The sequence below is a fragment of the Lynx rufus genome, unplaced genomic scaffold (assembly GCF_022079265.1).
Source record: "Lynx rufus isolate CCGP_SWC_20201006 ecotype Redwood Valley unplaced genomic scaffold, mLynRuf1.p SCAF_7, whole genome shotgun sequence".
Lineage (NCBI taxonomy): Eukaryota > Metazoa > Chordata > Mammalia > Carnivora > Felidae > Lynx > Lynx rufus.
Genome location: NW_025814889.1, coordinates 24,276,594 through 24,289,646, shown reverse-complemented (window position 1 = coordinate 24,289,646; position 13,053 = coordinate 24,276,594).

The following is a 13,053-nucleotide window of genomic DNA, read 5'->3' as shown; positions in this document are numbered from 1 at the left end:
GGTTCTTCCCGAGCGCCAGTCTTGTGCTGTGGGATGTGGGAGACAGAGCCTCGCTGGTTCTGTTCGCTGGCACGCTGAGGCCTTCCGTGGCCCACAGGAGTCAGCTCCGCAGCTGCCTTGAAATCTGTCAGCCTGGGGTCCTCTGTCTCAGGTGTCTGTTGCTCACCAGCTAATAGCTGATTATCTGGTCTGTGCCTTGTGGGGCCCTATCTAAATGGAATCCAATAAAACCCTTATAAATGAGCTTGCTGGAGTAAAACCTGCTCCCAGTGTGCTCAAACCCGCGACTCTGTGCAGCAGCGCATGGTCTCAGTTGACGTTTTGTTGCAACAAACGAGGAAACAAAACCCCTCAGTTAAGTGAAGAGCTACCCAGGGTGGCATACAATCACATTCGAAGTGAATATGTTGTCCTGGTTGACTCCCGAGCAGCAGTTCTCTCGGGAGGCAATTCTAGTGCCATAGGAAGAAAGAGCAGCCACAGGACAGGGGAGGGAACGGAGGGAACAGGCTCCAGCAGCTTACTCTCGACAAGAGCCTTGAAGGTATTTTCTCATCGAATCCTTACAACCTCTGCGAGAATTATCACGAATCCGATTTTACAGACGAGGAAAAGACATTCAGAATTCATAAAGACAAGGGACAATATATTACGGGGGAGTAGGGAATTTTGTCATTAGTCCAAGAAGTACTAAAGGGGCTTCTGGAATTCTGGAATAGCTGTCTTAGATTCAGAATGAGTCAGGCAAAAGCACTGGGCCATGCCTTTGCCAGTTCTCCCACCCCTCAATTCCTGCCCTGAGTGTTGTTATAACTTCTAGATTAATTGGTGTCAGTGGCTCGGGACACTTCATGCATTGCATTTCTTCCCCGACTGAGTAATCTCTTATGATAAACTATTATAGCTCATCATGACCTGGGCAGAGATAAGGACTCGATGTCAGAATTAGATGGAATTAGATTTCTCACCCATGAATCACTGTAGATGGTCCATCCTCAATAGATATTTTACCTGAGATTCCATCTACCCTTTGGAAGAAGTGAAGTGAGGGGATGCTTTGTTTCTGCAACTTTACCAAGCGCATACACAGAAAGAATACTGTTTCCTTACATCTTGGCTCCTGCGTGACAATTAGAGTGATCTTCTCTTCCCCAAACATAAACCAGAGCAGTCTCAGCCGTCTGTGGAGACGCACAGCGAGGAATGTTTCTCCGTCTAGAAGAGATCCCAGCAGCACAGAGGGAATGTAAACCTTCCACAACAACTGAAATAAAAATGGACACTAAAGAAAATCCCTATTCTTTACTATCTTGATCTCGACAATCCCCAAACAGACATAATAGGAAATAAGGAGAAGGCAAAAGATTTAGCAGCAAGATTTCCTTGACTGACTGAAATCTGAGTTGAAAGAAGTCCTTTGAATCTCTCCTCTTCTCAACTTGGTATAATTGGATTTTCTTGGAATTTACAAATTTAGCATATTTAAATAAATCGGAATTCCTCTTAAAGTCATTTTCTTGCCAACCGTGATAAGCTTTTGATTACTTTTCCACAGCCAGAGGCCTCAGTTCTGACACTATTTGAGATCCCAAACATTTTTTCCAAAAATGGGAAACGAATCCAAGTAGAGAGTGGAGCGCTTGTATTTTATTTGTGTTTAACTGTGCACATGCTACATGCCAGGACCAATGACAGCAGATGCTGGCCAGGGAGGACCTTCAACTGAGTACTTTTACTGCTTCCTTGCTATTTGTTTTTGAGGTGTTGGAAGCTCTTTAATGGCTTGGGGGAGACAAAGTCACTCTTCCTTCTTGAGGTGTGCCCGGTGATACATTCTCATGTATAAATGGAAGCTCATAAGCCTTAGGTAAGAACATATTAGCAATTCCAACAAAGCCAAAGCTGAGTCCCCTTCCATTTTGCTCTAACTCTGATGGGTGCCTGTCTGAGGCAAAGATATGCTTTGGGGGACAAGTACTGGAGGGGCGCCTGGGTGGCTCAGTCGGTTAAGCGTCCGACTTCGGCTCAGGTCATGATCTCACGGTTCGTGAGTTCGAGCCCCACGTCGGGCTCTGTGCTGACAGCTCAGAGCCTGGAGCCCGCTTCAGTTTCTGTGCCTCCCTCTCTCTCTGCCCCTCCCCTGCTCATGCTCTGTCTCTCTCTGTCTCAAAAATAAATAAACACTAAAAAAAATTTAAAAAAAAAACAAAAAAACAAGTACTGGATAATTCATCCCATCTAACATAGCTTACTTCCTTGTTGCCTCTTTACTCAGCTGTCTTGTCCAGCTTGTCTGGGTCTCCTCCTAGTCTCTATTAATACTGAGACCAAGGTGACCAAGGCTTCCTCAGTCACCCGCCTGCTATTCTCACGGTTGATGATTCGTAGAATGGCCTTCTACAGGAAGATGCAGCTGTCACCTCCTCTATGTGTTTGGGACAATCTTCTCTAGCGGAGTTAAGGATGAGGGGCTTGCATCTAAGCCTGGACCTTACAGGCACAGCATAAACATAAAATGAACACTTATTGAACAGTTGCTAATGTTCCAGGCATCTGGTTTTCTTCTCATTTGAATCTTCGTTATCAGTCTATGAGATAAGTACTATTTTTGCCCTCACTTTATAGCTGAGACAACTGGGGTTCAGAGAGGTTAAGTGATTTGCTCAGGGTCACAGAGCTAATGAAAAGCAGAGCTGGCATCTGAGGCCAGGCAATCTGGCTCCAGCAGCTGCCTCCTTTGGAGGAATGTATGTGAGCACAGGTCTCCGATCTCTCCTGGCAGGAGCCTAGGTTTCTAGGCTGCCACAGGCCCACTCTGTTAAGGCTCCTCCCATAAAATTATAGTACTCCTAAGTGCCCATATACTAAATCAGATTTGGAGTTACTTGGAGCCATGGAAGTCCTTGGGAAGGAAGTTAATAGGACTCAGTGCCTCTGTAGACAGCAAGGACAAGAAGAGGGTCCCGTGGGAACCCTCAGCTTCCATAATTAACACCTCCAGTTTGTTGTTTTATCATAAATGTTGGGCAGGTAATTCCAACACTGGTTGGGTTAGCATGGTGATTGGAATCCCTTACTATTACACATGAAAGAAATATCAGGTGAGGACGTGGGAATGGGGACATGTTTTAAAATCTCTCGTACTTTGGGGTAATACCATTTTTTTTTTTTTTACAATTTAAACAAATCCCCTCAGTTATTTGATCTTCCAATACTCACATTTACAAATGGGATGAAGAGGTTAATACAACAATAGAACTTGGTTTCTCTGCTCATATTCATCTTTCTCCCTATTCCCTACAGCAGACTTCAAGGAATTAACTGGGATGGCAAGAATCAAGAATATCCCCGAGTTTATAAAGTCTTTGCCAATCAGAGCTTCCTTTGCACAAACAAAGACAGATGTTAAACCAGGTGCTTTTCCTAAATGGACATTTTGATGTATGTTGCTGCAAATTGTCAGTTTCCATGCAGCAGCAAATGGTATCAGATGTGTAAATTTGTTTGAATCACAGACAAGGAAACTTCAGGAAATGTGAAGTAGAAAAAGAATTGCCGTTCTACTCAGTGGAGCACAGGAAACATCCAGATCACAAAACAGTCCTATAACTCACTCTCGTATGAAGTCAGCAGAGTAAAGCAAAGAGATGGTTTTGATACTTCATAGTCAGAGCTTCTCATCCATCTATCAAAGACTAATTTTGAAAGTCTTTGTTTATTTGAAACATCATGAAAGATCTTAGGCTCTAATATCCTTAAGTAGCTGCCTGGGGGGAAAAATTAAAATCTTATTATTTTGCATGGCCAAAGATGACACCTACCTGGGTAAATCACAATAAAATGCAAGGAATGAATGAGGAGTCTGATGCCAAAAGGTGTGGGGATGTACGTGAATTTGAAAATGAAAATATTATTGGTGGACAAGTAGACTACACCACATTCCAGTGTTTCAAAGCATTTGATTTGACCTGCAAATACTCAAGTCAATTTAAATTGCATTTATTAAAGGCTGATCAAGTGCCTTGAAATGGAAGTTGGGGTGGGGAGAATCTGAAAGATTTGATGAAATGAGTGGTTCTCAGATTTATGGTTTACATAAAAAAATGCAGTTAGCAGAGTTGGTAACTCTTTCTTTTGCCATCACTATCGTGTTAGAAATGACGGGGCACTGATGAACGACAGCAACAACAGAATGTAACAAGGGCAGAATCTGAGATGAGAGCCTGCCCTTCCAAATGAATGGCTTTGGTGGTACAAAACCCCTTCTTTGTTGTTCTCATCTTCTATAATTTGCCCCAGTTTGGAGAAGTCTTAATTCTTCTTGGGTCCCCCAGCCCAGGGCTTGTGAAGCTATGGGCCAGATGATCTTTCAGAGTCTTTCCTCTAAGCCTGTGACTAGGAGGCCTGTTCTTGCCCTTGAAACACGATGGACAGACTAGAGTCACAGATATCAAACAGTTGGAGAACGTTTCCAAAGCAACATAGATGCCAGTGAGCCTTACAGAGATGGAACATCTAAAAGCACAGTGTATTTGCTTAAGGGTACATGAGGAAGGCTTTGTGGGGAGGTGAAACTGAGTCAGGTCTTCGTGTTAATGGTGTTTTCTTCTGGTGGGAGATTAGGCAAGTGAAAGTAGTTCCTGGAATTGGGCTACTGGTAGAGGACTCAGTGAGATGGGTGTGGAAAATGGGCTACAGTTTCCCTCAGCCAAGGGGCATGCAGATCTGAGATGGTCACTTACTTGGGCTTTGGTCTATTTCCATCCACCCTCTTGGCCCCTCATGGCGGCTTTATCCCGTTTTTTTCTTTCTCATTCAATCATCTGTTCTCTCATGGCAGAAGATGGCCCACTGGTAGTTATTTTACCCTTTTGATGCAATTTTTATTTTACATTTCCTCAGATAAAAATAGCTCAGCAGCTGAGAGAAGGGTAAATGGTGGCCTAAGAAGGCGTGGGGTGGTATAGACTCCTTGGAGCCTGCTACCTTCCTCAGCCTCCCTGCTCCCTGCCTTCCTCCCTTCTGGGCCTCCCCCATTCATAGGCACAAAGAAACAGTTATGACTATTTGCCAGCCAATGCTCACGGTGTGTTTTTATAGTGCTTCTTCTTATTTCTTGGGAAATCAATCCCTCCAGTTCTCTTTAAACTTGGGCTCGGAGCTATTGAGCATTTGGTGAGTGCTTGATCCTATTTTGTGTCAATTATTAAAGTTGATCTGGATTTTTTAAATGCTTATTTATCTTTGAGAGAGAGAGAGAGAGAGAAAGCACTTGAGCAGGGAATGTGTAGAGAGAGAGGACAGTGGGCTTTATGCTGACAGCAGAGAGCCTGATGCAGGGCTCGAACTCACGAACCATGAGATCATGATCTGGGTCAAAGTTGGGTGCTTAACCGACTGAGCCACCCAGGTGCCCCTGAAATAGATTTGAATTTTATTGTGGTACCACTAAGTGCATTAAATTATAGTGGATGTGTGTGTGTGTGCTTTTATCTGCATAATTACATATAAGTGTATGCAACTGTGTATAGATAGAATATCTATATACATATATACATACATATTTGTATATGTACATTTTTTTATGTTTTATTTTTGAGAGAGAAAGCACAAGTGGGGGAGGGACATAAAGAGAGGGGACAGAGGCTCCAAAGCAGGCTCTGTGCTGACAGCGGAGAACCTGATGTGGGGCTCGAACTCACAAACCATGAGATCGTGACCTGAGCTGAAGTCGGACACTTAACCGATTGAGCCACCCAGGTGCCCCTGTATGTATGTTTTAATAGGCAAATAAATTAAAGAAGATTACACTGGCTGGTCCTGTTATTGTAAAACATAAACAGAACCTCAGACAGAGTTGTCCAAGATGGTAAAAATTGGGTTAAGCTGGACATTGCCTCTGGTTTAATTTTAGAGCTAGATGTGTTTGCCCAATTGCAACAGCCAGCTCAAAAATCAAGTTAAACAAGAAGTCTAATTCATAAAAGTAGAGTGTAAGAAACCCAAGGTAAAATGTGAAGAATCATATAATAGAAAATTTCAAGGTGTCAGTGAGGCGGGAGTGACCATAGAAAGCTGATATACGGCCGAGCACTATCAAAAAGCCTTTAGTAATTGTGTATTATCAGGATGTTAGGATGGGCCTATTGCTCCTTCTCTTGCTCATTCATGTTTGGATTTTCTCATTTTGACAATGATGGAGTCTAAGAAAATTCAAATTCAATTTTTGATCATAAATTTCTTGGATAGGCCACGGTTTGCATTGTTATCTCCCACCGAGGCATTTTAGAAGTTTGCAAAAAATGAATAATGAGAAAATTGTTATGAAAAAATTAAATGAAATGGCATGATTAAGAGTGAAGAAATTCAGATCAGTTGGTCTGGGAGGGCTTTGCCAAGGAGGTGGTATTTGGAAGAAGGATCCAGCTGTGGAAAATTCTTGGGCCAGCAAGTTCTCAACAGAGGGCATGATAAGGGCAAAGGCCCTGGGGCAGGACTCAGAAAAGGCTAGGTGGCATTGAGTGTGGGAGAGAGTGGTAACAATGGAGATGGGAGATGTGGGTAGGGAAATACGGAAGACGAGATGAAGACAGTCTAGAAGGGTTCTAGAAGGCAGGGTTCTGAGGCTTCACCAGGTGTATCAGCTCATTGCAAAGTGCTGCTAGTGCTGTGAATTCACTGACTTTGGAAAATGGCTAAACTTCTCTGAGTCTCATTTTTCCCATATGTCAAATGAAGGTGCTGGATTAATATATGAAAGCATCTGGCATAGAGTAACTCCTCAATAAAACTTAGCTGAATTAATTAATGCATCTGAGGGCCTTCCAGATTTGTAAACCTGCAATCTTTTTTCCACTTAGTCTTTTGATTTGTTTACTATTTACTTATTTATTTTTAAATTTGAAGTATAGTTGACATACAATGTTACATTAGTTTCAGGTGTACAACATAGTGTGATCCGACAAGCTTATGCATTATGCTATGTTCACCACAAGCATAGCTACCATCTGCCACCATACAACACTATTACGACGCCATTGACTATATTCCCTATGCTGTACCTCTTACTCCCAAGACCTACTCATTTCATAACTGGAAGTCTGTATCTCCCTCTCCCCTTTACCTATTTTGCCCATCCCCTTCTCCCCTGTCCTCTGGCAACCATCAGTTTGTTCTCTGTATTTATGAATCTGTTTCTGATTTATGTTTGTGTCTTCAACTTTTTTTAGATTCCACATGTAAGTAAAAGCATATAGTATTTCTCTTTCTCATATAGTATTTGTCTGACCTATTTTTCTTAGCATAATACTCTCTAGGTCCATCCATGTTGTTACAAATGGCAAAATCTCATACTTTTTTATGACAGTAATATTCCATTGTGTGTGTGTGTGCACATCTTTATTCTATATATATGTCACATCTATATACTACATCTTTATTCATCCTTTAATGGACACTTGGGTTGCTTCCATATCTTGGCTATTGTAAATAATGCTGCAGTAAGGGTGAATACATCTTTTCAAATTAGTGTTTTTTTGTTTTGTTTTATTTGGTAAACTCCCAGGAGCAGAATTACTGGATCATATGGTATTTTGAGGAACTTCCATACTGTTTTCCACAATAGCTGCACCAATTTACATTCCCACCAACTGCGCACAGGGTTCCTTTTTCTCCACATCCTTGCCAACACGTTTCTTTTCTTTTTGATTCTTGCTTTTTTGACACGTGCAATGTGATATCTCATTATGGTTTTGATTTGCATTTCCCTGATGATAAGTAATTTTGAGCACCTTTTCATGTACCTGTTGGTCATCTGTATCCCTTCTTTGGAAGAATGTCTAGGTGTCCTCCTCCCATTTTTAATTGGATCATTTGATTTTTTTGGTGTTGAGTTGTATAAGTTCTTTATATATTTTGGATGTTAACTCCTTACCAGATATGTCATTAGTAAGTATCTTCTCCCATCCAGTGATATAAACCTATAATCTTAAAACACATTCCACCTACATTCTTCTTGGAGATCAAGTAGCTTCCCCCACCCCATTTATCAGCTGAAGGAGTTTTCTTGCCTAGAGTCATCATGGAGAGGTCCAGTGACAGTAGGGATGGAGGGCCTTCTACTTGTAGGACACCACTGGAGACTGCAGAATTTTGTCAGGGCTGTGTGTGCTGTTGGGAGGGGGAACATAAGGGAAGGCTGATAGCATAGAAGGATAAGAAACAGACTCTGCTTATAATCTACATTGGTTAAGCAGAAGAAAATGCAAAAGGTGATATTTCCAACCTGAACTTGTTAGATAAGTGCCCAGTGAACACAACTGGCCAAGAGCTAGTAGTTGGGGAATCCAGAGAAAGGTGGGTGTTTGAGGAGGTGACAAAGCTGATTTATAGAAGTTATATATAATTACCAGCATCACTACAAGAACAAGATTGTTGAAAGCTTATTGTGTGCAAAGCATCATGCTAAGTGCCGTACATATGTTTTACTTAACCCACACAAAATCTAATGAAGAAGGCTGTTGTAACAATATCCATGAGATACTGCTCTCTAGAGCAAGGAGGAATGGAGATTCTTCCCAGGCTGAGGAAATAATGAGAATAAAGGCAGGAATGCACAAAGTGTTCTCTCTTTAGTTAGCTCTTGTCTATTGGGTCCCCTATAAGCAATACTGAAATTATCGAGAAACCTTGTCTCTCCTTCCCCTTTATGTCCTCCTCCAGCCCTGCATCTGCTTGAAGTAGTATCTACTTACTTCAGACTAATACCTTTGAGGGCATCTCGAGCCCATAGGGGCAGCCTGGACCAGATGAGGCACATCAGGATATATTCCACCAACTAAATTCCCATGGCTTTCTAGCATTTAATCTGCCCGCCCCTCTTAACCCCTAAGAGCGAGCATGGGAGAAAAGCCCTTGAACACATACTTCCAAAACTCACAACCCACAGAAGGGCAGAAATAACCAACAGTATACAACAGCTTGCAGTAGCCCATGTATATAGCATCGTATCATGCTCCTGAATCCTCTGTGCCCCACCTGTCCTGAAAGCTGTGTGGGCCTCACTGGCTTTCCTGGGCCACAGGCCATGGGCTATGGGTTTTGCTATAGAATTAAGAATCAGGGAAATGAGAACATTAACTGAATATTTGCTACTATTATGACAATATTATTCTAGTTTTAGTTGTGATAATTGTCATGACCTTTTTCTAGGAACCCTTTTACAGATTCATATACAAATAATCTGGTGTCAGGAAGGATGTAGGGTAGGGGAATGGTTGAAACAAGATTCAGTCTCTGAATCAGTAAATGTTGAATCTAAGTGAAACCTATATGGGACTTTATTGTCTCCACTTTTGTATGCATGTGTAATTTTCCATAATAAAATGTTTATTTTTATTTTTTTATTAAAAAAAATTTTAATGTTTTTATTTGTTTTTGAGAGAGAGCATGTGAGTGGGGAGGGGCAGAGAGAAAGGGGGACACAGAATCGGAAACAGGCTCCAGGCTCTGAGCTAGAGCCCACAGAGCCCAACACGGGGCTCGAACCCATGAACCATGAGATCATGACCTGAGCTGAAGTCAGATGCTTAACCAACTGGGTCATCCAGGTGCTCCTAAAATGTTTTTTTTTTTTTAAAGATTGGATCATGGGGCACCTGGGTGGCTCGGTTGGTTGAGTGACCAACTTTGGTTCAGGTCATGATATCACGGTTCATGAGTTGAAGCCCCAAGTTGGGCTATCTGCTGACAGCTCAGAGCCTGGAGCCTACTTCTGATTCTGTGTCTCCTCTCTCGGTCCCTCCCCTGCTCATACTCTCTCTCTCTCTCTCTCTCTGTCTCAAAAATAAATAAAAACACTAAAATATTTAAAAATAAAAAATAAAAAAAGATTGGATCTGATTGAAGGATTGAAGCCAAAGCAGTAAAACAACACCCTTCAGAAGCAACAGTAAGAGTCAGAGCTTTTTCCCCAACAAAGACCCACATCCTGAGCTCCGTGACAAGGAAAGGGCCTCTTATTCAGGCAATTCATTAAAAATTAGCTCCACAAAAAGGCAAAACCAGAAATAAGCGACCAAAGCCTGAGGTGTGTCCACATTTACACATTTATTTGGGTTTAGAGAGACAACACAGATAAAATACTTAGATCATACACAGGTTTATATTTGGTAAGAAGAACAGGTTGCCACATGTTTATATTTTTTATTTTTTTCTGTCTTGAGTAATGGAGTAATGTTGGGAAGATGGCAATGTCTTCCAGAAACACCAATTGGGAACAGTATTTTGGCACACGTAACTAATAAATACACAGTGTTTGTACTTAGCATTTGAAAACAGGAAAGCACGTGCAAGATGATACCCACCGTTAGGGTCCTTGATTCCCTGTCCTGCTGCTATATTTACACCCGTGCATTCTTTGTCCATATTCTGAGGGGTAGAGCCTGCTCCAAAACCCTGGCAGGGACAATACCTGCAATTTGGAAGGGTTGTGACACTCTATCCACATCGGTTTCTTCTATTTTCAGAGATGAAGTAGCATTCACCTTGCCTTTTGTGAAATCACATAGTTCTCAAAGGAGATTTCTCAGTGGGGAGCTTAGCCGAGGGCATGTTCTCTATTAGAGCTGATGTGGAGGGTGTACAGTTTAGCAGAGAGAGGGAGGGGGTGAGAGTACAGCAATGGATGCAAATGTAGTTCTCATATCAGTACAGCTACCACACGGAAAACGACATATCAATAATATATTGTACAAGCTTTTATAGCAACACATGTTGATTTGCAACACCATACAGTTCAGATCTAAAGTGCGCAACCCCAATCTGAGGTGACGGGACAGTACTATCAATATAAACAAAGGCAACACGATTATACACACAATTGATTTCCTTTCCTTTCCTCACAAGCCTTGTGACAGTACATGAAGTCAATACCATTTATGCATCTCAGATAAAGACATATCACTTTTTTTCAAGTATTTAAAAATAATAAACACAATATTGCTGAATAAAATGAAAATGGCCATGTCAACTCTGATTAAGCTAAAACCAGGCTTTTCTAAAATTTGTAAAGGATGGTCCCCTATAAAGGCCTTTGGCACTGAGAATTTGAGCTAATGTTCAAAACAACCTTCCTTCCTTATTCCTTCTCTCCCAAGTAGATTACAGACCTACTTTAAAGAATATTTATTAAACTACTGGGACCTATTAGGCTTTTATTTACCTCCTTTTCTGGGTTATGGTTGGCAGGGATTTTACTGCATAGGATTGAGCAAGGCTCCCAGCCAACTTAGGGAAGGATCTGGAAGGGGCAGGGGGTGAGAGAAACAATCTATGGGTAGAAGTTATTTTGCTGGAATTTCATGCACAGGTACAAATGTTCCTCTTTTAAATTCTGTCATACTATCAAGTTAAAAACAGCAGCTTCTGACAGAGAATCTGTACCACAAGGTATAAGCATCCTGGAGTTAAGAGGGATCTGTCTAGGGCAGGGCCCTGGACTCCATCTTCTCCAAGCAGCACAATGGGTTTGATAGTGACTCTGCCTCTGAGGTAGGACCTTTTGGCCTGAGGCTCAAAATAGGTGGGCAGCTCTGTGCTTAGTCTCAATAGCCGATATCTAGAAAGGAAGGGGATGCATAGCCTAGATGGGGAAGCTTATTCCTTCATGAAATTCTGGGGCACAGATAAAAGTTTTCTCCTAGTCATCACAGGGAACCTATTTGCTTCCTAGACAGGAAAGACCCAAACCTATGTTCAAGTATCAATGTTTTTGTATATAATGTGGGAGAAAGAATGTAGGGGCAAGCTCATGCAGATTTCAGATGGTTGGATCTTGTGGTATATATTATAGGGCATTTCTTTCTTTCTCCCCTTGTACACCTGAGTGTACTGAATACTAATCTGGTCCATATAGAAAGGATGAATGTTTCTAAGTTTCTATCTACAGTCTGCATCTATGAGTCTGCAGTCGTCATTCTAGTACTTGGAATCCAACAATCTGTGGCCGCACAAATATCTATGAGAGCTCGTTAGCTCGTGTCTCTCCATCAGGTTTATAGGGGAAGAAGAATGCTTTCAAAATATTATCTTGAATTCTAAAGATCTTACTGTTTCTGCATACTCTGGTCACTTTGGATCTTGATGAGAGGCAGATCAAAGAAGGTCTTAAGATGCTGTCTCAAAATCTCAGGTGAGGAGCTCACTTTATGAGAGGAAAATAACCATCCATGGAATAGAAATTAATTATTCTGGATTTCAGTGATGAGGCCTAGCAGGAGAGAATTCTTGTGGGTAGGAGATGGGGAGGGAATGGGAATAAGCAATTACCCAGGAGGTAAATGACTCCTCCCCGGACAGTGGCAATATGGTGCCCAGGATGACATCAGTGTTCTCACACAGAGATCTCCTGTCTCAGGGCTGAGTTCAATTTTCTGGGCTCACCACATTTCTGGAGCACGCTTCATTCCTCTTTGCCCAGGCTGATTAGATTTTATTTTTATTTTACCTAATTAATCCAAATGACGTACTAAAAGAATATTGTTTGTTTGGGAAGATGCCTCAAGAACTGGCATCAACCTTCTGTTCGAAACAAGCTGAACTGGAAAGCAGAGAACAATTACCCTAGTTTAGTCTAAGATGAAGCTTGGCTTGTCAGGCTTCCTGAGCAGCTCTGCTCAGGGCCAACTGGGTGGAAGACTTAACTAGGAAGAGAATCTTATTGTTGATCTGGTCAGTCATTTTAAAGAACTTGCAATATTCTTTTGTGTTCATTTTGTAATACTAACTTTAGGGATGTGATAAGCCATACCCTAAATAGAAAGAAGGCAAGATACCTTTTAAGAATTTTGTGGGCCTAGGTTTCAAAACAACTTTACTAAGTGTTTATTGTGCCTCCATTAAAAGAAAGAGAAAAAAAAATCTGGCTTAGTTTTTATATCTGCCCCTGCAGTTTGTATAACCCATATAAAATAAAAATCTATATGTTACAAAATAGGATTTCTTTTTAATATATATATTTTCCTTTTGTAAAATTATATGTATTTAAATACATTT